General features: G+C 45.0%; 1 protein-coding gene across 2 annotated transcripts in view; it reads left to right on the forward strand.

Moving 5' to 3' along the window:
- The window catches only part of LOC124412512 (teneurin-m), a 336,307-nt gene that overhangs the window by 33,966 nt on the left and 277,960 nt on the right, over positions 1-24,381 (forward strand). The gene's annotated exons all lie outside the window — the stretch shown is intronic.

The raw sequence follows: 24,381 nt of genomic DNA on the forward strand, positions 1-24,381 counted from the left end.
TCGCGTCGCTGCCTCCCGTAGACAACGTCGGAGCTTCCACGGTAATGCAACCATAAATAACAAAATAGCATTGCCCTTGCTTACCCCTCCACCACTCACCCACCACCACCTACCACTTCTTCGCCACCTCTACATGCCTCTTCTCTTCCCCTTTCGCACTTCGATTCCTCCGTCCCTCTCTCCCTCTTTCCCCTCTTTCCCCTCTTTCCCCTCTTTACTCGCGTCTTCGACGCGCTCTGCACGACGACGCCAGCTAATCAAACGATCTGTCAGCGTCACCCCCGTCCCACGAATGGCCGCAATTTGTCAGATTTCTACAGATTTTCGCGTAGATTTCTTTCGGCTCCGCAGGTTCTCCCCGTCTCTCGCCTATCTCATGTGTATGTATGTATATATAATATATATTGGACCGATTCATAATTCGGTCCAGGCCACCGCCGATTGCGGAGGGCGATTTTTCACGGGGGGGAAAAAAATCGTATCGGATCTATTATATCGCAAGCTTCCCTGCATCGCGTATATATATCTAACTATATTTTATTACAAGGGTGTGAAAATGTGTTTCAGGAGAACGGGTTCGGGTAAATAAATGGATAAATAAATAAAGTGTTAAATTTTATGATCACCATACGCACGAGGTAATATAACTGTAATATTTTTCTGCGAATTCGGTGAAGCTGCGCTGGAGCCACTCTGCGATATCCATTTGTGTCCTCCCTTGAAGTTGAATTAATTTCGATGGAAATTGATATAGTCTGAAAGGACAAACTGATGAAGTCCTGTCACGCTTGTAAGGGTTTTTGAAATACCGTAAAGGCTTCGGGAGATTATGAGCTTTGATCTTTTGAGTTGTTTGAGCCTGCATGGTATTACGTTAATTAAAGGCTTAGGCTCGCTCTCGTGAGCTGAAATTTTGTATATCAAAAAGCGGTTCGATGTATGGGAGCCATGAGCTAGTACCCGTAGCAGTAGTAGAAGGTGGACGTGAATAGGACGACGCGTGTTAAAGCTTCGTAACATTCTCGCTTATCTGCGTAACAAGAATTCATTCGAGACTTAAACAAGGTTGTTTACGGCGTTTGTATCGGGTGCTCGAACAGAGACACATGTTCAACGAACGGAAGTAATTCTCTTCTACTTATCGCTGAGTTTCTCCATACCACACTCTAAAGCTCCGTCAATCTTCCTCTCGAACTACCGATTAAAGCTGCTTTTCATCCAGCTGAGTCATAAAATCCACTTTGCGATTTGCTCTGGCGATAAGATATATGAACATGAAAAAGGAATCCAAAGTGATCGAAATGAGGAGAGCAACGAATTTTATTGCTCAAAAATTTATTGGACCCGTTTTAAATTAGTGCCTTACAAATTTACGAGTATTTCAAAATCCCAATTCGAAAGATGTCTCACTTGACTCGCTCGTACGCACGTCAGCTGTCAATAACTCGATACAATGTTTCTCGGGCTTTCTGAGTAAAGCTTGCAAGTGTCGCTGCGATGGAGAGGTTGTGGTTGTGCCGTTCAAAAATATCTTCGCGTCGAAGAATTCTTTGGAAGAAAAGGCAACAGCCTTACACCGGAATGTTCCCGTCATGTATTTCAAGCGTTTAAAATGCAACTGCACTGAGTGGTTCCAGGATACAGACGCGAAGGTGACGATAGACGAAAGCTGCGTGGGGGCCACCAGGTCGTCGGACATTGCGTGGTGAGAAAAGCGGAAAAATAAGAGAAGGAGAGAGAGAGAGATTTGAAGGAAAGAGGGCGCGATGAAAAATGAGAGGGATAAAAAAGGTGGTAAACTCTGGCAACTCGGTGCATGGCGGAAAGATTTTCCTCGGTAGTGCGAGTAGGCGGGTGCTTTATACCGGTCCTCAAGCTCCGGAAGGGCACGGCATAAAAATAAAACGTCCCTTGAGTGAATGATGGAAATAAATGGTACGAATGAATGGTGGACGGTCGGTCGGACCGGCGGACAAACGGCGAGCGAGACCTCGAGGCTTCAAAAGTAACCAGCAGGGCGCACTTTGGCGTCGACCATTAAAACCCCCATTACCAAAACGTTTACCCAGACACGGGGACCGCGAACCGTGTGATTCCCGACTCGAGGAGAAGAGGAGGGCCTCGTCGTAACCAGAAGCAGACTTCCTCCCGCCCCCGCCCCCGGCTTGTTGCTTTATTGTTTTATAAATCGTTTGGCGCCCGACTGACGCTGTCGAGCGACGCTTAAATGGTCCCTTTGTAAACACTTGAAATAGTTCCAAGCCGTGAGTACGAAGAGTCGCGGCCCCGGCCTCTTCTTTCTTATCCCCCTTTTAGAATACTCGGTGAAAAATACATTCTCGTGACACTAATATACGTAGGTGGATGGATGTGTGCTTGCTTATACGTACATTCAGACGTTTCAAACGCTTGAGCTTCGTCTCTGAAGCCGTTTCGTTTACCGTTCACCAATCCACCTTTAAAAAACGTACGTCTTGGACGAGACGAGCTCCCCTGGATCAGCAAATTCTCGGTTGTTATAATGAGACTCGTATTTGAGAGGTGTCCGTAGGAAAAGACGACGTTACGTAAAGAGTATGATGCAAGTTGTGTCATTAGGACAATTAGCGAAGAGAAAGAGAAGGTCATTGGTGGATGCAGGTGGGGAGGACCGAGAAACCTAGAGACCCAGAACCTGCAGGGTGGCGTGTAATTAAAACAGCAAAACATTGCGAGCGGTTGTTAGCGCCTGTTGGATAATGAAAGGTGGGCGGCTAGAATTTGCGCAGTAGTGTAATTAAAACGAAAGGCTCGGCGTGAATTCCGCGTCAGTGGTCGAAGTAAACGGATCCTGAGCTTCGCTCCAGTTCACCTTGCTCTGTACAATTTCTAGTTTTTCATAGTACGGGACTGTGTCTGTTGGTGTTGAGCGTTTTCAATACCGCACCCTGCACTGCAGCGCCCTGCTTTTGTTGCTCAAAACACCTCGGCCGGCTCTCAGGATTCACTCCGTTGCAGCAATAAGCAACAAAGCTCTGAAAGCTCGCGCTTCATTCAACGGAAACCCGAGTGAAGTTGCAGCAGATTGATGAAGAGAAAAATTAAAGTATCGGTTCTGCAGGTGCCGGATCGTACGTAGATCGATTTCCTCGCGTAGCAAGTTCCTTTTGCAAATTTTCCACCAGCGAACGACTTCCGCTCGAGAATTCACTCCTGGTCTTAACCTTAAGGACCAGGATGAAGAACAAGCACGTGTATAAAGTGTCCTTAAAAAATACACGCAGAGTCACGTGAGAATCGGAACGGAGAATTTAAAGACACACGAGGGTGTCAGACAGACAATCAGTCAGTCATTACCAACCCAAGTCGGTGGACTGACCAAACCCCTTGAAGACTTGAGAGTCGAGCTGCAGCAGTCAAGCCGATGGCGCAATTGTAGCCCTTTCTCAAGGTGTTTGCTCACGTCTAAAGTCCCGGGCGACGAGGGCGACGGAGGGGGATTTTTACACAAGAATATTTGTCGACTGCGAACACTCGACATGATGTCAGACCGCAGGTCACGGAGGCGTCCGTACACGTTAGACGTACACGGTACGTGAACCAAAGGTTGTTTAGTTAGGCTGTGACCGAAATATCCGGTAAAAGCTCCCGAATAGCTAGCATCCGAAGCCGGGGGCTGAAGTTGAGGCGCTACTGCAGTATGCGCGGTGCTTCTCTTTCCTCAGCTCTCTCTTTCTCTCTCCCTCATCTCGGTGAAGTCCCTCGTGGCACCAGCACCTTTGAACCTCCCTTTCCAAAGTAAATATTTTTATTATCACTATGCTAAGTATTCGATAGTGTATCTTCCCCTCCTCCTCCTCCTCCTCCTCCTCCTCCTCCCACTTATCCAACCCACCTACTTCTCCTATTATTCGAAAGATGCAACAGCCGCTGGCCTCTGCCTACTTCACTGCTGTGATGAACTGTAACGATCAGTGTGAAGTGCTTCCGAGATATGTAACAACATCGGACGAACCCATGGACGGACCGTCTTGAGTTGGTACGAGACTAGTTTCATCGAAATTTATCATTGTCTACTTTTTCTGGGGAGGGGGGATGGGGAGAAGGTTGATTCTAAGAAGAGGAATAAGCTCGGTCCCTTTCTTTTATTTGTGTATATGTAGTTCGTTCATTCTTAATGTTCCTCAAGCCGGTCAATTAATTTCGATGAAATAACATCGCAGCATCCCTATCTTCTCGGTATCTCATCTCTCGGACGTTTCAACTCTGACCTCTCATTCGGTGGTCGAGTTCAATAAATCCTGTATTCTATTTATATCGGGGGACAAAGAAATAAAGAAATCAGTTGAATCGATGAACTATACGGAGACGGACAGGGAAGACCGCGTCAGCTATGCTGCAATGGATTTTATTTTGCGCGGAAAGAATACGGTGTTTGAAATTTGTACACGTATCGAGTATCTTCGATACCTAAAATTGCGACAAGTTTGAAAGTTTAATATCAGATACGTGTTTTCCGGTAAAAACCGGAAGAACTTCATTCCTAAGTTGAAGTAGAATATTCCGACGCGCGGAAATATATCCGCAGCGTTTTGATAGTCGTATATCTATAGACCGACGGGACAATAGTGGATGAAGTTAGAGGGCAGCCGGTGCATGTTATAACCGTAACGTAGTGTATTGCGGGGTGTCGGTGTAACGTAACTTGGTATAATGCGACGTAGCTTGACGTAATGCGAAGTAATGCGGCGCAACGTAACACGGCGAGCAACCAAACGAGGCTTTATATCAAACGCATAACAACGCCATTATCACGCTCAATTGCTATAAGCTGTAGATTGCGGATTATCTGCAACCAGTCCGTCCGCCCGCCCAGCCGTCAGTCGGTTAGCTCTTCGCTGTTCGCTGTTTCGCCATTCGCTGAATTTCAACACGTGAAACTCCCTCACTAATCAGCGACGGTACATGTTAATGTATAATAATATACCCGATGAGTATTAATGCTAATTGATATTAGCGTAGGATCGTGTCTCATTCAGCTATACCTTCGTTTTAACCTTAATTTTTTATTTTCTCGCCATATTTTGAATCAGATTAATTTTTATCACAAAATCGATTTATAAATCGAAATTTTCTAAACCCAGGAGTTCAAAAAGCGTGCCCAAAATATCGTCAGATTAACTTGATTGTGAGAAAATACAATGCAATTTTTCGATTTGCGTTTTCGAACCTGTAGTTGTTGAACTATTGTCCTATTAATTAATTATTTTATCGTCTTTCAAATTCTCCCAGATTCGCGAGTCTCGTCAATCCAGCTAATATTCGTATTGCGAGCGATCATTTAGCGCGTTTGTCCATTTTCAGCAGCCTTCAGATATCCACGTACCTAATTTAAGAAGAAAGAGTATTTTTCACCAAAAATACTTTTGTTTTCCATTTTCTCCGTCTGTTGCTCGTCCTGATTGCCTTTCAGCAGCGGAGGAAAAAGAAGCAAATTTTTAGTGTACCGCAAAAGCGACTCGAGAATGCAGGTTAACCCTTGATCCCCTGATCTCAGTGTTAGCCATAAGTCAGAAACAGTATGGTAAGTGAATGGTGAATGGTGAATGGTGAATGGGATGCCAGGGGGCAGATGTTTCCCTGCGCAGGCCCGCAAACCAAACCAAGCATATAAGGTAGAACCGCCCCACGTTTGTCTGACGCCTAGCTCTGCATGCGTGTGACACCCGGTGATTTATTCCTACAACTGGTGTTACACGTGTTTCTATGTATATATAACGGGCATTTCCACCAACCTCGAGCATAAGTTATGACACGGAGCTTAATTATCCCCAAAATTGTCCATTTTTCATTGAGATTCTCGATCGCCGCTTCCAAGATCTGATCGATAATTCGAGGTGAATTAGAGATTCGCAGTTTGCATAAACTGTCCTCACATATTACACATTCATGTATGTATGAATTGGAATTTGCTGGAACAGGTGTGGACTTGATGAGCGGTCGTTTTCACCCCATGAAGTATGGCCGCAGTATTGCTCTCGGAGGCGGATAAATCACATGTCAATATTATCTAAGGATACACGGTAAACAGACTCTATTTCGCTTTTTGGAAAACACTGACGACGTTACGGTGAAATGCATGCGCGACTCGCGCTCGAAAGTAAAGGATTTACGGCAACATCTGAGAGAAGACAGACGCGGAATGGCCGCAAGGGACTCATTTCTCACGGTCGTATTTACAAATAACCGCGTCGAATTAATTGCATTCTCCTGAGAATATCCGCGCTTCGTTTCTTTACCTCGTGGTTTTTTTTTTTTTTTTCTTTTTTGATTTAAATTTTTTCTTAATTTTCATTCGTCGAATTTCATTCCCACCTTACTTTTTTTCTTTTCTGATCCCTCACTTTGCATTCGAGGGTCTCCTCAACTACTACAGACACGAGTCTGTTTTTGAGTGTCGAAGAAGCCGGGGAACCGAAAACAGGCAAGTATTAATAGCCTTAACGGTTGAAAAAGAGAGAAGACGAAAGGAGAAAAAAGAGCTGAAGTAAAAAAAGACTCGAGTGCAGGAGCCAGTTTGTCAGGGAATCGACGTCGCCTCGTCAACTTTGAAAATACCACCCGCGTTGGACGATAAAACCAAATACGGTACGAAGTCAGAGGCCCGTCCAGGACAAAAGTTACCCTCTGGATGACATTAGTTATAATCATGGGATGGGAATTTTTCCCGTTTCGACGATATCTCTCGCTCGACATCGGAGGTGAGCGATCAGTGACTGAAACCGAGGGCGAGGCCGGGGAACTAACTGGTGCAGGGGTTGCGAGGGAGGAAGAGTGCCAGAAGAGGAAACGAATGAGGGTCCAATTTTATTACGTTTAGAACGTAATTCATTTTTTTTCCCCTCCCAATTCGTTTCATTCTTTTTTTTCCTTTCTTTTTCTTTTTTCCCTTTTTTTTTTTTTTTTGCTTTTTGCACCGTCTCTTTGATAGATCGACGCTTGATTCGCGGGAAGGTAACCAAAATGTTCGAAAATGTTATTTCAGCCCGTCGCTGCTATACTCTCTAATTTCAATTTCAATTTCCAATACGTTTCGAATGCAAAGAGAGCTTGGCCAGCCAGTCATCCCTTCCTGCATCGGTATTTCCCGCCATGCACTCGTCTGCTCGGGCAATGCAGTGAAGCAATTATACATGTATATATAGCGATTCATGTGTTGCCGGTGTTAATTCACTTAAAATAAGCCTGTAGCGCCAATCGAACCGTGGCTGGTGAACAAATGGAAATGAAAATAAGAAGAGAGAAAGAGAAAACCAAAAAAAAAAAACTAACAAACGGAAAGAAAAAAAGAGAAAAATAAAATAAAACTCGGTGAGTTCAGCCCGGCGTGGGTTTGGGGTGGTCGGTATAATTTGCCCAGCAGAGAACTTGTAAAAGTTAGTCAAGTAGGCGAACAATCCGCGGAGTAAATATGCGAACTTTTTGCGCGAGCCATTGGAATATTAATTAATATCAGAAAATTTTGCGCCAAAGCCGGAATAATTTTGTTCGTTCGATGTTCGTTCGGCGAACTTTCGACAATGAGTGGCTGGATAATTAAAACGTTCTCGCGATAATTATTATTGGCGTCATAACTTCATCCCCTGAGCATGGTTATACATCTATACCTATATATATATGTTGTATATTATGTGCCGAAGCCCGCGCCTGCAGATGTTGGGAAATACCTATTTCTTTGAAAAACTTGACGAACTTTGAATATCAAATATTTTCCAAAGCTTGTAATCTCTAATCTTAGAGGTGCTTATTTTTTATTTACTATTTTCTATTCGCCGAAGAGTTCAGCGACTGAAGTAGAAACGTAAGAGAGAACAGGAAATTTATTTCCACTATATACACAATCTTGAATTGTCCGTATATAAATTTCGTTCACTCTATCTCGGGAATACGAGCGCGATATTCCGTCAGACCAGAAGTTCGGTTCTCGATGCGCATAACTTGTCTAGGACTGACAGATGGCGTCTCGTCTATTTTTTACACAAACTGAGAGAAGGGCCACACAGCCGTTCACCGGCGATACGACTTTAGGGATACGAGCGGCGAGACCTCTTGCAACGTCGGATCAACGCGTGTTTGTTTAACGTATTTCCTTACTGTTTTGACAAACGGGTGCAGACGTCGAGGCGGGGGGATAAATTCTCGTCGCGTCGGTCCGAACGACTTGATAAACAGTTGAGTCAGCCTAACCCGTGTAACAATATTAAATCCACGGCTTGTGCAACGCGGCGTTTCGATCCTGAACATCTTTCGAATTCATCGACATCGTGGCTGTCAAATATCAACCACCTGCGGCAATAATACATATATATATACATTAGGGCAGCGCAAAAAAACGGACTATTTTTTTTTTTTTTTGAGTCTCGTACGTGTGACAAAATGTTAGTTTTTGATGTTTTAAGAGCCCACTCCAAAGGATAGATCAAAAAAAATTTTTTAAGAGTTCGCTCCACATTTTTTAAACCGTCACAAATCGGCGAAAATCGATTTTTTTTTTAAATTTTTTTATCGTTACGGTATAATTTTATAGACAAAAAAAAAAAATAAGTTTCTGAAAGTTTCAGTTCAAAATTTGAATTTTGAAAGGTCGCTCATAATTTTTTTTCAATTTTTTGGTGCATTTCTTCAGTCTTTTCGAGCGACCTTTTATAATTCGTATTAAAATTTCATAAACTTTTTTTCTTTAATTTAGTAAGAAAGAATCGATAACAATACACCACGACATGAATTAAAAATCAAACAAAATACTGAAAATATAATTTTTTTAATTTAATTTTTTGATGATTTTTGACATCTTAAACATTTGGAGCGACCTCTTAAAAAGCGCGCCACCCTAATATACATATATATATATATATATATATATATATATATATATATATATATATATATATATATATATGTGTGTGTGAAGGTACCATCACTACTTTCGTTACTTTCAATTTTTAATTCTTTTTTTTCCTTTGAAAACGAGATTCTACAAGCGGTAACCTGTATATTCTATGAAGGATTCGCTCTGCAGGTGTATTGTATTAAAAAAGCTCGCAGAAAGGAACACGCGTGTGAGTATCCCGCAGAAATATTCTCGTGGACCGCAGCGATAGAGAGGCTCGAGCCCAAGATGTACGAAGTGGCTGGCCAATATGTTTGGTAAAATATTGATGACGCCCCGCAGGCTATAGTTGCAGCTGGTTGGTTTCACCTACGAATTTCTGCGGTTGGTGGTGCGGCAGAAGCTCGAGGGTTGGTTACCCTTAAGCCTCGGTTCGACGCCTGATTTTTCGCCAATGAATATTTGATGTTTCAATGCTGCGCACTGGCCCTTTTGGCTTCAAGCGATAAATCTAATTTAATCTTTTCAAGATTGCCTGACTGAGAGAAAGAACGAAAGAGAGAAAGAGAGAAAGAGAGAGAGCGAGAGAGTGAAACCTAAATGATAAGACGGTTCAAAGCGCGAAAGCAGAATCCAGTATTCGATCGTTTACTTGAGGTTGGTGCGGGGGAAAGGAAAAGAAAATTAGATCGGGAGACAAAGTACCGAAATAAAGAAACGGGGCGGAGTAAATATTGGGCGGGCATGTGAGGGAGGAAAGTATACGTATATACGCGGTGTAAATCTTGAATGCCGATACATACCTAGTGACAGGTTCGTTTTACTATCGTATGGAAATTCAGTGAATTATATCGAACCTTCTTCGGCATATCGGGTTAGGGTCAAATCATATTTCAAGGATAACGTATTGCGTGAGATATTTTTTTATACCCTCGTGCTGCAATGCAACCGCAATCCGGAACTTACGCAATGGCGTTCTCATAGTCCGGTGCATCCTTGGATTTGACACCGTGCGAAAGAAGAAACCAAAAATGATGTAATTGCAGCGACAATCTTCCCAGATCTTGTACGACTGCAGTTTACGCTTACTCGTATACCATCCGAACAGTTTTCTCCGGCCATTTTTATCCCGTTTCCGAATCTCTTCTGTCACTCGACCGGTGAATTTATCGGCCCGGGCGATACCGGGGCTGAAATGTTTCCCACGAAAACGGCAAGGACCGTCGCAGAACTCGGCATGCACTATATAACAACTCCATTTGTCCTAATCGAGAAATAAAGAAGTTCGGAAGAAAACAAATGCACGGTGCAGTTTTAACTTGCGGAAATTCAGACAACCTGGAGCTCTGGAGATTTGAGATTACGAGCAGCGCTCCCGAGATCGAAACGAAGTCTGAAATTTTTTTTCTTTTTCCAAAATCTCACTCGTAGTTTTTCCCGCGAACTGATCGGTAACGATTGCACATCAGCAGTGATCCGAATACTCGAACGATTGTAGATTTCTCCAAAATAAAAATCATTAATTTCCCATAATGCTGATACAACGTGATCATGAAAATGCGAGAGTGGGATTAAACGGCGAGGAAATAACGCAGCGCGGATTCAAACCGCAGTTTGCGATTCACCTAAGCGATATGCGTTGTCGAAAAGTATGTTTGAATTTCGGTTCTCTCAAGTGCGCAAACGATATTCGCTGGTCTCCGAGTAGTTTTAACCGCAGTTGAATCTAGCGGGATGAGTTTCAATTTGCGGATTGATCACGGCGTTTAATTAACATCGGGCCGAGTTAATACCAATTAGGAAATAGCAGGGTGGAATTGAGTGCAGCGCCCGGTGCGCATAACGTATATTTTCCCAGCACTCGAACTCAGAATTAGTTGGGCACGATTCAGATTTTATAACGGCAGCTAAGCAGTCTGCCATCCATAGTTCGGCTCGTCTACTGCTCAAATATGCGCACAAATATTATCACTAAGCGTGAGTTTTCCTCATAATTTTCCGGAAGACCTCGCAACCAGCTTCGTTCTTCATAAACTACTACAACGTCGCATACTAAATATGAAAACCCTCATTCCCTTCTCGCTAAAGAATTTCGATGAAAAGAAGAAGTAAAAAAAAATTCCCTTTACTTATTACGGGAAAAAAGTTTACTCCTTATTCACCCTGATCTACTTCATCGGATATCGATACTTTATTAGCGCCGAACAATTAGGTGGTTTATAGAACGAACAATATTCAGTGCCTTGTTGTTGTTGTTTTTTTTTATTTTTTATATATTTATTTTCTTTCTTTTCCTTATCATCAAGTCAATTTCTTCCAGCGTAATTTTCAAGGCAACGCGCACCCTTCGGGCCCCAAAGAGCAGCGCCCTATAGCCATAACCGGTGTTGAACTGCGCCGGAGGAAAACGGCGACAGGAAAACGGATCTGAGAAGTACCCTAAGTCGCATCGTCCCTCGTCGTCTCCGTGGAGCATTAAACGGGAGGCGGGAATTATATCGGGCGATCGAGGGGCCCGAAGGGCGTTGAAGGGCCCCGAAGGGCCCGGACTTGGCCCATAACGCGGGGCGGCTGCGACCCGCGGCAGTTTGGGCCCGGCTTCGACCCGCTAAGTTTCTTAATCTGCTCGTAAGTCAGAAGGGTTCCTGCAGGCGCAAACGAGCTGGGCGTGTATCCAAGGATTCTCGGCACCCCAGAGACCAATTTTGCCTTTTCAACTAAACTCGGTCACGTGCGCGTACAGCGAGAACCCGCAGCTTGATTTTTGGCGGATTTGAGCTTGAGACGGTGTTTCTGCGCCACGGGAATAATAAACTGGACCTTAACGTCGAGAGAAAGGATGCCGAAAATTTTTGCCACGAGCATGTAATAGTTTTGGTCGCAATTATTAAGTTGGTTGAAAATACACGTGACCACGGTTATTGGTCGAGAGGTTTCGTCGTAAATTTGCTTTTACTGTTACCGACGATCGTACATCTTTGATGGCAACTCATGATTCTGCCACCGTTCACTGAAATACATATACTAATTTTCAAAAAGATTTTTACTTACGTTTTTACCCACTTCAGGGTACCACAGCAAGTTAACTCTGACTTGGTTGGGTCACAATTACTTCGTCTGAGACAATTGATTTCTTTACGAGATGCTTTATAGAAGAGCAGTTGACGATGACACTTTAGGGAATACATTTTTTAGTATCCAAATGTAGTCGGATTTTTCCCGCGTTTCGTTCCCACTTTGAACGGGTATCAGAGCTTCTCCGAGTTTATTCAGGTGTGCAAAACCAGAGTAAAATCGTAAATTCCATCAACGAGTAAAAGTAGGTACATACACATACATGCATACAACGCAGATCCCACGGACATACATAACGTGGTTATGTAAAGTAAAATGCATGTGTATCCACACGTAGTCGCGTTAACGAACGAAGCAGAAGGATTCAAAACTTCCAACTCAAATAACGTGTAAAAATAGAAGGCGAATAAGGAAACGTAGAAGCAGAAGGAGAGAAGGCGGTCTAGCCGGAAGGTAATTCGAATAACGATAATACATAAATTTAACTGTTCTCACCGAGGGAAAAGTTTTCCCCGTAGGAATATAACGATATTGTATGAAATCTGCATCGCGGAACACGGCGAATATATTTTACCGGTTGGGTATGCACCCCGCGCTGCGCGTCTCCGCATATTCACCACCGACTATTTGAGCTTCGCAGCAGCAGCATCCACCGAGTAAGCAAGAATATCTCATCGTTACAACCTCCACCTCCCTTCCACGATGACAATCCCTTTTGCCACCCCTCCTACACCCTTTCAATTCGAAATGACCGCGAAAGCTCCTCACGGTGACCTGGTTACCGGCTATCGCCTCCGAAGAAGCCTCAGCGTCGCTGGTCGTCCCCTCGATTCTGCAGGTCAGTCGCTGGGCTCGCTAACTGGCCACAGCCAACCCCCACCTCTTTGGCAAATTACCTCCAATTTACTACCAAAGTTGCACCGCACGCCTGAAGCTCGTTCTGCCCCCCCCCCCCCCCCCCGACCTTCCCACCAACATTTCTCTCTCAGTCGCTGCTTGCGCGATGGATTGCTGAGAATCTATTGTCACGGTGCAGAATTTTCGCACACTGTACGCCGTTACGAACCATCCCTTAACCGCGTTTGGAATCAACTCACAAATGCAACGAACTGTCGGACTCAATTGGCATGTCGATATGTTGCAAATGAGATAACTTTGGAGTGTGATTATTATTGCAGTTTGTAGTCCAATGATGAGAGCATGAATAGAAAAAGCTTCGTTTACTGTTGTGGTCAGTAGGAAAATTACGTTTTTCTCTAATCTCTAATTTCTTTTATTTTTATTTTGATAAAGTCGATGATGAAGAATAAAGGTAACGAAGGGGCGAAGGATGCAGCGAAGCGCATTGCGGATGTGACGTTCTCTGTTAGCTTTGGAAAGTTCGCTGCATGAAAATGTTTAATAGTTGTATAATTTGAGCAAGTTTTCGTTTTCGAATATGGTCGGTTCAGTTGAGTGCAGCGAGAGACGTTGTAGGTAGCTAAGCTTATGCAAAGCCGAAGCGTTTATTAATAATGCATTAAGTGTATAATTATGAGAATAGCTAGCCTGCTTGTCCATGTATATACATGTATAATATTATAGGCGGGAAAGAGAAAAAGATGAAGAAGAAAGCGTATTATGAAGTACAGCGGGATCGGGAAAATCCGCGGAGCGTAGAAGAGGCGCGACATAAAACTGAAAAGTTTAATAATAAAAAGAGCTTAGCATTTTCGGAACTTGGTAAATCCCTTCGTATGGAATGACTTTACTTTCGCCGAATTAAATAAATGGTCCCTCCGCCCGCCCACCCGCCCACTCGTAACGGGGGCTAAAACCTGTAGACGCCCAGCTATGACCTCTGTTTCCATCCCACTCTCTCACTCTCTCCCTATTTCTCTTTTCGCTTATCTTTTGGCCCTTTCTCGCACGCCGCGCGTCGCTCGCTGCAAAGGGACACAAGAAATGGAACACTAACTTTTTATCGCCGCGCCAGGAACTGCGTACCAAGTGTCTCAAATGGTTTCGATTTTCATTTTCAATTTGAATTTGAATCTTCCCCGGTTAACTAGCTCCGCGAAATCCGAACCACCGAGCTTATCGGTGGATATCATCCCGCCTTTTCAACAGAATTTCGCAGCCGTGACTCGATAATATTAACTTCTCTACGAGATTTTTTTCACCCCGATTCTCCTCCCGCTGGATCCACTCATCTTCGACGGGAATTCCTTCCTCGCCCTTTCAGCACTTTTTATTTGACTAATCGTTACTCCGTCGTCGGTGTGCATGTGCGTAAGTATCATCCTTATAGGCGAGCTCAAGTGAGATCGTAACAGCTCGGAGGCGTTATTTTACGAGCTAGATTACCTCGGCTTTTCGCGACGAGTTTTGTCTAGCTCTGGTAATTGCGTGCCAGAGTTTAAGCGAAAGAAAAAAATAGAGACAGAGAGAGGGAGAAAAATTAGAAACACCTTCCCAGAGAAACAGAAAATCGTGAAGCACTGCCACGATTCAACGCATATCCGAGAGCTGTGCGAATCGGTTTTTATTGCGGTAACAAACTCGACGAACAAATGAAAGGAAAGGGGCAGAGGAGGAGGGTGGATAAGAGCGTTACAGGTGAGGCAGGCGGTTCGGAATGACGAGAGATGCTGAATCGGATATGAAATAAACAAAACATAAAAAAAAAAAGAAAAAAAAAGAAATAGCGAGACAGGAAGCGGAGGAGTATCGGTGCGATGCGATGTCGAGGTCGAGGGAGGCGGCGTTCGGCCTCCGCCATGCAGGCCGTTTGTAGGTACTGGATATATTTATTTTTACAATATAAGAACGATATCCGTGAAATCGTATTTTCCCGTAATCTCGAGGAACCCGGATAAAAATAATCTCCAATTTCCGGAAACAGTTGGGATTACTGCAGCTAGCACAGGAGCTGCCCATCGTTCCACCTCTCTCCATTCGTATAATGGGCGGCGGGTTAACTTTTTAGCTTTTTTCGATATCACTGCACCTTGCGGGCACGATTCAATTTACGAAAGCCATTCGTGTAATTGCGTAATTGCCGGCTAGCGGTTACCGCCTGCAGTTCTCGTTATTCTAAGCTCCACGTGTCGAGCCATCAACTGCCCAAGATTTTCCACGCCAGCTCCGCGTCGTTACTTCCCCCCCTCCCTTTTATTCGACATTCTCCCCTATATTGAGACTGGAAAGTAAGTAAAAATGCCTCATTGTCGAGCAGGCACATTATCGGAAACTGGGGCAGTAGAGGTCCTGTGAAAATCTGCGAACCTCTGCAGGGTGGATTTGAATGCATTTGCGGAGACGGTGCGATCCGCCTGTAGGTATGTGTGTATAATGTAGTCCGTGTCAGAAGTGATTTAGCACTGCGAATGACTGAAAATCGATAATTCAACTGCCAAGGATTACTGCAGGATATAATTCACTCGGGTAGGTGGTTAGATTCTCTTGCAGAGACCCGCTCCGCTCGCCTCGGATTGTCTTGTCTAGCATTGATCTCGCCGATCCGGATCAGCGGAGCTTCAAACAAGAGATTCGGAGTGGAATTAAGCTGCCCCCGTTTCAGAAGTTTTCCCGATAATATCCAAGCAAATTCTATATTCCTAATAGAGTAAAAATTTCGAGCTTACTCTTGCAGCGCGAATCGAATGACGGACCGAGACTCACTCACGGCAATTATTTGACATCCGTCAAATCGACGTAGCCGACTGGCAAATGGGGAACATTAAAAGTAAGGTAGCTGTCAGCGGGATGAAAATTTATAGCACCACTCGAATCGCGAATACAATTTAAGCGGTGTTGATCGGTGGCGGTGACAAAGTGGCGGGCATGATGGATGCAGCGTTGAGCTGGTCCTCGCATTACAAGCGAGAGCGAGAGAGAGAGAGAGAAGGAGAAACTGGAGGCGAAAAAGAAGATAGGCAGAAAGAAAAAGGGGGAGAAAAAAAACGAGAGCGAGGAAACGACATCCTACTTAGTTCGTAATTTGCGCTACACCCTCAAACGCGTCGTAAAAATGACTGACACACATTCGACTCTCTTACGCGGCCCGCCACGCACGGATAAAAATTGTTGAAAACAAGTCCTGACGCATCTCTGTGTCTCATAATCTGTACTCGAATGAAACGGGGTGAAATCCTCGCCGACGTTTAACCCGGCTATGTGACGACGATGGACTTCGAGGGTGTCGTTGCTTCGTTCTAAGAGATTCAAGCGCGTCTTCCACGGCGAGGAAACTTGTCTCGTTAACGGGGTTATTGTATCACTGTGCCGCAGTTGTTGCAGGGCTTCCGAGAAAACGGCTAATGTTATATACAACTGCATGTCGTTGCACTGAGTTATCCATCTCGCAGTTTGATATTATGGCATCACTTTTGCACCACAAGTTCCAATTCTTATGGATTTATTAGAGTAGTACGTGAAATGCAGAGTCGTTGGTTAAATGCTTCCACTCCGATGGATCTATGAATACACCATGAGTATGGTCAGATTTTTTTCAAACCATGATACAGCATTTTAAAAAATGATTAAAGTCATTGTCTGACATTGCATTGATAGCTCGAAACATGCAAGATCATACGTCACGTTTCGATTAACCGTCAAAACTCTATCGGTCTTCGTGTTAACCAGGCATGTATGACGTAACGGATATTCGGTGGAGTTCTGGGGTGCATGCACATCGAGAGTCCCGCGACTTAGACGTCCAGGAAAGAGGAAGGGTGGATGTTTCGGTGCAGGGTAGCCTCGCGACGCGACATTCTCTATTTACGACACTTCCTTACCAGCTAAATTACCCGAGAATGCCACGATCCTTATCCACGACATTTTGCATCGCCGTACGTGACCGGGCAGATAAGAAGCAAAGACGTCGTTAGTTTAACCGAGGAAGGGCTTGTCACGTGCAAAGTCCAAGATAATAGCGCTTATCATTCTGTCTACATACTCCCTACACATATCTAGTATACTATTCCTCTACAGTCTCTAACGCCAAGGCCAGTTCAAATCCTAATTGTAACATTCTCCCCCGATCTTGTCATGTAGAGTAAGTTCTCGAAAATCTTCCCAACTAAACGTCTGGAAGACTGAAATCTAATCGCACTTTGATTTTCCGTGTGTTTCAGGTAAGCACAACCGTTTCTTCTCCACTACCGTCACTACAAGCTAAGGTGAGTTTCACCCGCAGGTGGAAACGGAATGAGAACCATTGTCAGACATATTTACACTGCTGTTATAGCGCTCGGAGCTCGGGCTGAATTCGACTAATGGAATTTATAGCAAAGTTCCGAATCAGACATTGGCACTGTACGCAAAGCGCCGCGGAAGCTCAGGGGAGAGCTTTAGTGGCCACGGTTCGGTCGAGTTGGGTCAGTTTGTCAATTTCTCGTTATGGCCGCGGCTGGCGCACGGCCGCAGCGGGAACCGGAGTCCGGCTTGAACGGGAAAGGCCACCAGTCAGTGGGACCGCAACTTAATTCCTCTAAAACCATAAGGGCGATGCATCCGCGACCGCGTTTTGCGATTACTAGTCGTTGATTCCGTCCCGCGTTTAACTCAGTTTTCAAACTTGGCTTTCGCGGCTCAGTTTTGTGATTTCTCGCGGCAAGTTCCAGCGGGAAAGGTGTAATATTCGCGACCGCGAATCCCAACGACTGTAGGAATCCGTTCATGCACGCGGGCCGCTCGGGGACGGCGATGAATAAGTGAAAAACACGTTTCCACTTGAGTCTCTGAATGACTGTCGCCGCCGAGTTTTTGAACGGTTTAAATATTCACCGACACCTGAATAACCCATGAAATGCCGCGAGATCTGCGGAAAACGGATGGAAGCCGACTTCTCGCTTCGCCCTCGGCATGCTTCCAAAAAAAAGTTTTCCGTCAAACTGTACGGTTAGTAGCAAGCCACGTTCGTCCGTCGAACGGAGCAACGACGCGTCGCTATTTATGGGGATAAGTGTTAAATTCTGCAATATTTTCAGCAACGTCTCAGCTGACGCGAGATTTAACAATTTCAGGATCTTGATATGAGCGATGAATAATTGAATACCGATAAAACGCCGTTCGCGAAAATAGTTACGATCCTCCCAAACGCCAGTTGCCAATCGCTCAACGTGTCACGGGGAGAAAATTCGCGAAACGATAATCGCCTATCGCTGCACGAAGAAAGCATATCCACATGAATATTTCACCTGTATGCAGCGGCAGGACACCAGCGGTGTTCTTCCTTCGTTCTCAGGGTATAATTTCGCCAAGACTGAACTTGGTTCGCTTTGATTTGTCACTGGGATACTTCCTTACGTTATACGTACCGGACGGAAGCGTATGACTGCATAGCGTGGTCGTAATAGTCCCTCTAAATTATTACAACCTGTGCATGCAACGGGTATAAGGTGGACATTGAATCCCGGCACAAAACGAATCCGATACCCAAACACACCTACATATATATATATACTCATACAGCCGACGTTGTGGCCGGTATTGGAACTCGGGTAGATGCGAAAAAATATGCTGTAAAATTTAATGATGGAGAATACGTGAAAGGAACGGATAGTAAAAAAAAAGAAATGAAACAAATTGATTTGAAGAATTAAAAACCGAGTCAAACGTTGTAATTTGTTCAAATCCATACATGTATATGTGAGTTTCGAAAGGCGAATCAAGATTTTTTTTTCTCCAGTGAGCTCGAAACTTTCAACCAGTGCATGAACTCTACCCGTAATTGTGGAAAAGTTTATAGGCAGAGTGCGAGGGGGAGAAAGTAGGAATGAGAAAAGATATACGTTTATAAATATAGAAGATCATAGAAAATTTAGTATCGCCTGCATATGATTTACATGAAAAATAAATTACGATTGAAATCATCTATGTATTATCGAAATCAATAGAATTCCGCTTTACTCCTCGAGATTGAGGCAGTCTGCAGATGTATAAAAGCCGCGGTGTGGAATGCATGGCAATTTAGTTAGCCTCGTCCGAAATTAACTTTGCGAAACTTCACCGAACGATTCACTTGGGAAAAATGACGCGACTGTAATTAGTCGGAGAGAATTAGGAAACTCTTTGCGCCAACTCGTTAATCTTCATTATATTTCGCTGATCGCATTTTGTCACAAAGCGCCGGGAGCGGTGGAAAGAGAAAGCGAACTGAGCGATGGATGGAAAGGCAAGGCAGGGTAAACTCGTGCTTTCAGCAGGGATCTAAGATTGTGAAAATTTGAAATAAGTACATAACAGCTGAGAGTTTGAAGCGCCGCCTCGAGGCCGAGCGACAATCTTGCACCTAGATTTTAGTCGCCAACGTCAAATCAAAGGAACGCCGTTCAAGATCCCTAAAAGCTCTGCGCGACGCAAAGCTGCAAGCTGTGCTTAGCTAAAGCAGGTCTCAGAACGAACGCCGCAGCCCGACTCGTCACCTGATGAGTAATGAGTGCGAGATGAAATCAGTTCTTAATCCTCGCTTCTCATTTCTCTCAAAAGCCCGGGCTGACGTCTTTAATTACAGTTTTCGCGATGCAAAGCGTTGAAATATTACACCAATGTTCCCACGCGGACGGTAACTTACATAATATAACAGTAAAGAGAAAAAGAAAAACCGAGAAAATAACCCCGTATAAAATTTCCAAAAACTCGACCGTCGCGTCTTCTCTTCGCCAACTTTCGTAGCCAATTTTCGCGCCAAGTATTTCGAGCTTTTCAGGAGGTTATAACCAGCAGCGGACCTCGGCCCTACGGAGGCGGAAAGACGTCGCTGAAAGAGCCGGGCGGCGCAGTTTATAATGTTTATCTCGTAATGCGCCATCTTTCATGGGGCCTCTTCGTATAAAATGTGAGGCCGTTAGTCTTTGGTTGAAACACATTAGCCACCAACGGCCCCGCGTCTCAGCTAGCTCTGCGACGACGCCCGAGCTATTCCACCCCGCAATTTTTATACCGCCTCTTTATATTTTCCTATACTTTATACTTACACCGTTATTCCATATAGAGCCTCTCGGCGGCCGAGCGCTGCAGATTATCCCAAGGTAATACGTGTCAATTTCAAACCAATTTTCCAACCGTCCTGCGCACCCCATTATTCCCGCGTTACATTCCCCCATGCATACTGCCATTCCCTTTCCCCTTCGTACCAAAACACTTTTCCACTCTCAATCGAAGATTCAATTAACGCATCAAAGAAGTACCTATACCAGTAAAGCGAGTGGATCTTTGCAATGGGATAACTAGGTAAAAAAATCACTGTTGAAATTACTATCTTCCCGGAAATATGAGGGATTCGTACAATTTTCATAAAGTTATTATAGTTTACCGTTAAAGTTACTGCAGAGATGATCATTACATTTTCGTAAAAAAAATTTTAGTAACTTCACAGCAAACGTGCACCAGTCGCAAAAGTAGTAAGTATAAATGCAACAGTAATTTTCTTCCCAGTAATATTGGTTTTTGAATTATGGAAAAATTGTTAGGTTTAAAAATTCACCAATTTACCGAATCGTTCGCTAAACTTCGGTTTGAAAATTTTTTATCGACGAGCATGTCATTGTTGCAAATCAGCATATTGCATCTTTTCATTTTCACCCCGGCCGAAACGGCTCGGAGTGCGTAGATTCGTCGATAAGCGGGAGCCGCTGCGGAAGGTGATAAGGGGGAGGGGGCGACAGGCGTCAAAGCGTTCAATTGAATCTGTACTAAATCCCGGTAGACACAACGATGGCAACTAGGAGAGCGAGGAGAGCGTGTCTGGTTGACGGTTGTGATTTCCAACGCGGCATTAGCATGCAGCGTGAATCGCCAGTTACGTGTCCCGATGCGTGTCACGTCGGGACCCCCCGACCCTCCGCCGCCCTGAAACCACCCTTAAAAGCTGTACGTTACGCCGCTTAACCGGTGTCGCCCCTGCAGAGACCTCCTCTCCTCTCCTCTCCTCTCCTCTCCTCTCCTCTCCTCGCCCCTATTCCCTCGGATCAACCTGTCGGATATCGAAGCTTGTCGCCGAACCTCCACCCTAACCGCAAGTCTTTTGCTCTTGAAAAAAGCTGCCTCACAAATCGAGCCGTCAAATGGACGCCCAATCAGCGCCGCCTCATTCCCACCGACGATTCATCCCGAGCCCAGATTTCCGTCGATCGGAAAAATATTGGGATAAGTTTTGGCGATTCGATAACAAATTTCACGTTTAACCGGGATATTTTTTTTTCTTTTTTTTTCTTCAAATTTCATCGCGCGTTATCCGCTTGTGAGCAATTTTACGCGATTCAGTTTCGCATGACGGCTAGGTTTTCCTAGACTTGAGATGCGGAACGAATCGAGCGGCGAAATACATACGTACGTACGTCGTATAGGTACGTCGTAATGGACTAATCGTTGAAATCAGTACAAATATTTATTTCCAACCTGTCATAGGCAGCCGACTCTCAAGCTTTTCGAACCTGGCAAGAAATATACGCCGAAGGAACACTCAAACGCAGCTGTACGGTTTTCCTATTTCCTCCTTCCGGTGCAGCTGCGACTAGGTGCATGAAACTCGGGCGCAAAGTGATAGAAGTATTTCGTCACGCTGGTTAATCTTTACTGCTGCACTTGGCTTAATTCGCTGCTTCTTATTTCTGGTTTGATTTTTTCCACCTTTTCCCTCATTCCGCAACACGTTTGGATACCTTAACGAGCGAAGCACTTACATCCCTTCACTTTGGAGCTGAAACATTACGCGGTGAAATTTCTCAACTAGAGTATAGCTTGCTTTTGGGACACAAATTGCTCCCCGGTGTCGAACTCCGTGTAAAGTTTACCTTTTTACTCCCCTTCTGCTTTTTCTTCTTGCTTCCTTTTCTCTTCTTCTTTTTTTTTTTTGTGTGTGTTTCGTTCTTAACGTTCTGAGAGCGATATAATAGGACCGCATATATAAAGATTTTACGTTCCAATAAAGGTAAGCTCCCTAGTAGCGTAACTCCTGGATCCGTTTCACGGAAGCATATACAGCATAAGGGCCACCGTCGCGGGACTTTACCGAGGATAGAGAGGGCCGTTAAAAAGTTTTCCCAGTGCCAAGAAAGTCGCCTCAGGAATAGGATCGAACCGAAACGAATTTCGCCGCTACGGCTGTAGAGCTAGCTGCAGGCATCTCGTGGAAGCCGTCAAAAATGGCGAATCGAATTGTAACGCGAATGTCAAGCCGACGACAATCGCCTAACGTTCAACGGCTGTGACAAAAAATAGAATAACATAAACGCAGCTTTGACGGAAAATTGGCAGCAGTCAAAGGGACGATGACGAAAAAAATTCCGGAGACCTTTTTCAAAAGCCACAATTGCAAAGTAAAATTTCAAGGATAACACGACGAGCCAAGGGGTAACTGATAAGCGGGCCTTGGCAATTTATCGCGATAGTTTAACGCGACCTCGTCGAACTTCCGGCAACTTTAGAAGCGCAACGGTTAACTATTGGTGTAAAATATCGGCAGAGCACTGCAGCAGAGTTTGTCGATAGAACTCGCGGGTGTGGAAGTTCATATACGACGGCCTGCTGCTGCTGCGCACCTTTCGTGTGAAGGTGAAATTTTCTCTGGGGTGCAAAATGCGGGTCAGAGTTTTACACCTCATTACGTCTTCGGGGTGGAAGCCAGCTGGCAGTTGACCTACCCCAACCTCTCGGTTGCAGGCTCTAAATATCCTCCGGCATTAGCCGGGCATCTAGGTCGCGGGAAATCTCGGCCTAATATCGACGGACGAATAGGAGGACCGGTGGTGGTGGTGGGCTCACCCTGCTTCCTGGCTTCATACCTCCCTCCTTCCTTCCCTGCTTACTTCCTTCCTTCCTTCCTTCCTTCCTTCCTTCGTCATCGCTCAGAAACGCGGCATCGATTCACTCTGCGTAACCGCAACGCGGCTCGGTCGACGTCTGCCTCTCAGCCCTGCCGCCAACCATCCAACCACCACCCCCCTGTAATTTATTAATTATTCGTAAGTGCGTGGCACGTAGCAGCCGCAATCTCGTTATGCGACGTTGATTGAAGACTGTGAAATCAAAAGCACCTTCTCTCCAGAACTCCGCATCCTGGAAAGTGTCAAAGATCAAGCTTCAAGCATTAATTGAGAAGAATCATCTTCTCGCGGCACTTTGTGCTCGCGTAACGGAAAAACGGTCCCTAAAAAAATCTGATCTCAGAATCAGAATCAATTTTAAATACGGCTCTAAAAATATAAAAAATATACCCTACTCTGATGAATTTCGCATAGCTTAAATTAAACCTGTGCAGCTGGTTTTACCGGACAGCGAATGAGAATAACGTGAAATAATTTTTAATTTAAAGTCGACTTATTCCGAGTGCAAATTTATAATCCCTCTGAGGATAATACCGCAGTTGAGACACTTTGCCCCGGCTATCTCGCTCGTAATTTCACCCCTCCGTTGCGCTTTGCACCCCGAGTTCTGCCGCTGCTGCTGCGTTATCGTATGCATTGGATGCGCGGGTGAACTTATCTTGTACGTCTAATTCCCTGTAAAATGTATGACTTAATTTCTGCGGTTGTCGTGTTCTTGTTTGAACCACGTAGGAATCCGCAGGCCACTGCAACTGACTGGCGGATGTTTCCTTCCCAGGACGAAGGAGGGACGTTGGAACAACAGGAAGAGCCTTGGTTCACGCTGCAATGCGTCTCTGTTTGGTGACTACGCCTCACTAGGGTCTACACAAATTTCCACTTACGCGGGGCAGAGCGCGTCTCTATCCCCTTTCATCCCTCCACCCCTTCCGAGCTTCTTCTTCATCTCTCTTACCCTCAGTTTCCCGAATTGCTCAGGGTATATCTTGAGGGATCGCGCTCGCAACGGCCTCAAGGCGGCGGCGCGTCGCTTCTTGCTGGTCGTGGGGGTGGCTTTGGTCCCCGACCGGAGGGTCGCGCCGTCAGTCGCGTCCAGAGGACTCTGGGTTTCGCACATCCCGATCCTCCAGTCACACGCTGCAAACTACACGAGTTACTCTCGTCCGCGATTTAGCCACGCGTTCGATTCCGCAATGGATCGCAGTGCCGAATCAACCCCTTGAAACCCATCGTCGTGTGATCAGTTGTGATCTTTGTTTTGTCCTGTCGATTCTCATCCACTTCCTCTTTCACTTTACAAAGAGTGAAAACAGTGAAAATGGGTGCGATTTAGTATCATCATGGCTTCACGCATACGCTCACCTCGACCTTACATGACAAAAAAGGATGACAGAAAATGATCCGCCATCGACGTTGATGAGCGTTCAAAGATAAAGGGAGGGAGAGAGAGAGAGAGAGAGAGAAAGAGAGAGAGAGAGCAGATCGAGTTTCAGTGAAAGAATAGTACAGGAAAACAGCTAACCTATTAGCCAGCATTTCCACCCCGATGCTAAGTACACACGGCTCGTCTCGCATCGACGCCATATTGACAGCTGACACGTGAGTTCCCTCGGTTTTCCCTCCCTC

The sequence above is a fragment of the Diprion similis genome, chromosome 11, assembly GCF_021155765.1.
Source record: "Diprion similis isolate iyDipSimi1 chromosome 11, iyDipSimi1.1, whole genome shotgun sequence".
Lineage (NCBI taxonomy): Eukaryota > Metazoa > Arthropoda > Insecta > Hymenoptera > Diprionidae > Diprion > Diprion similis.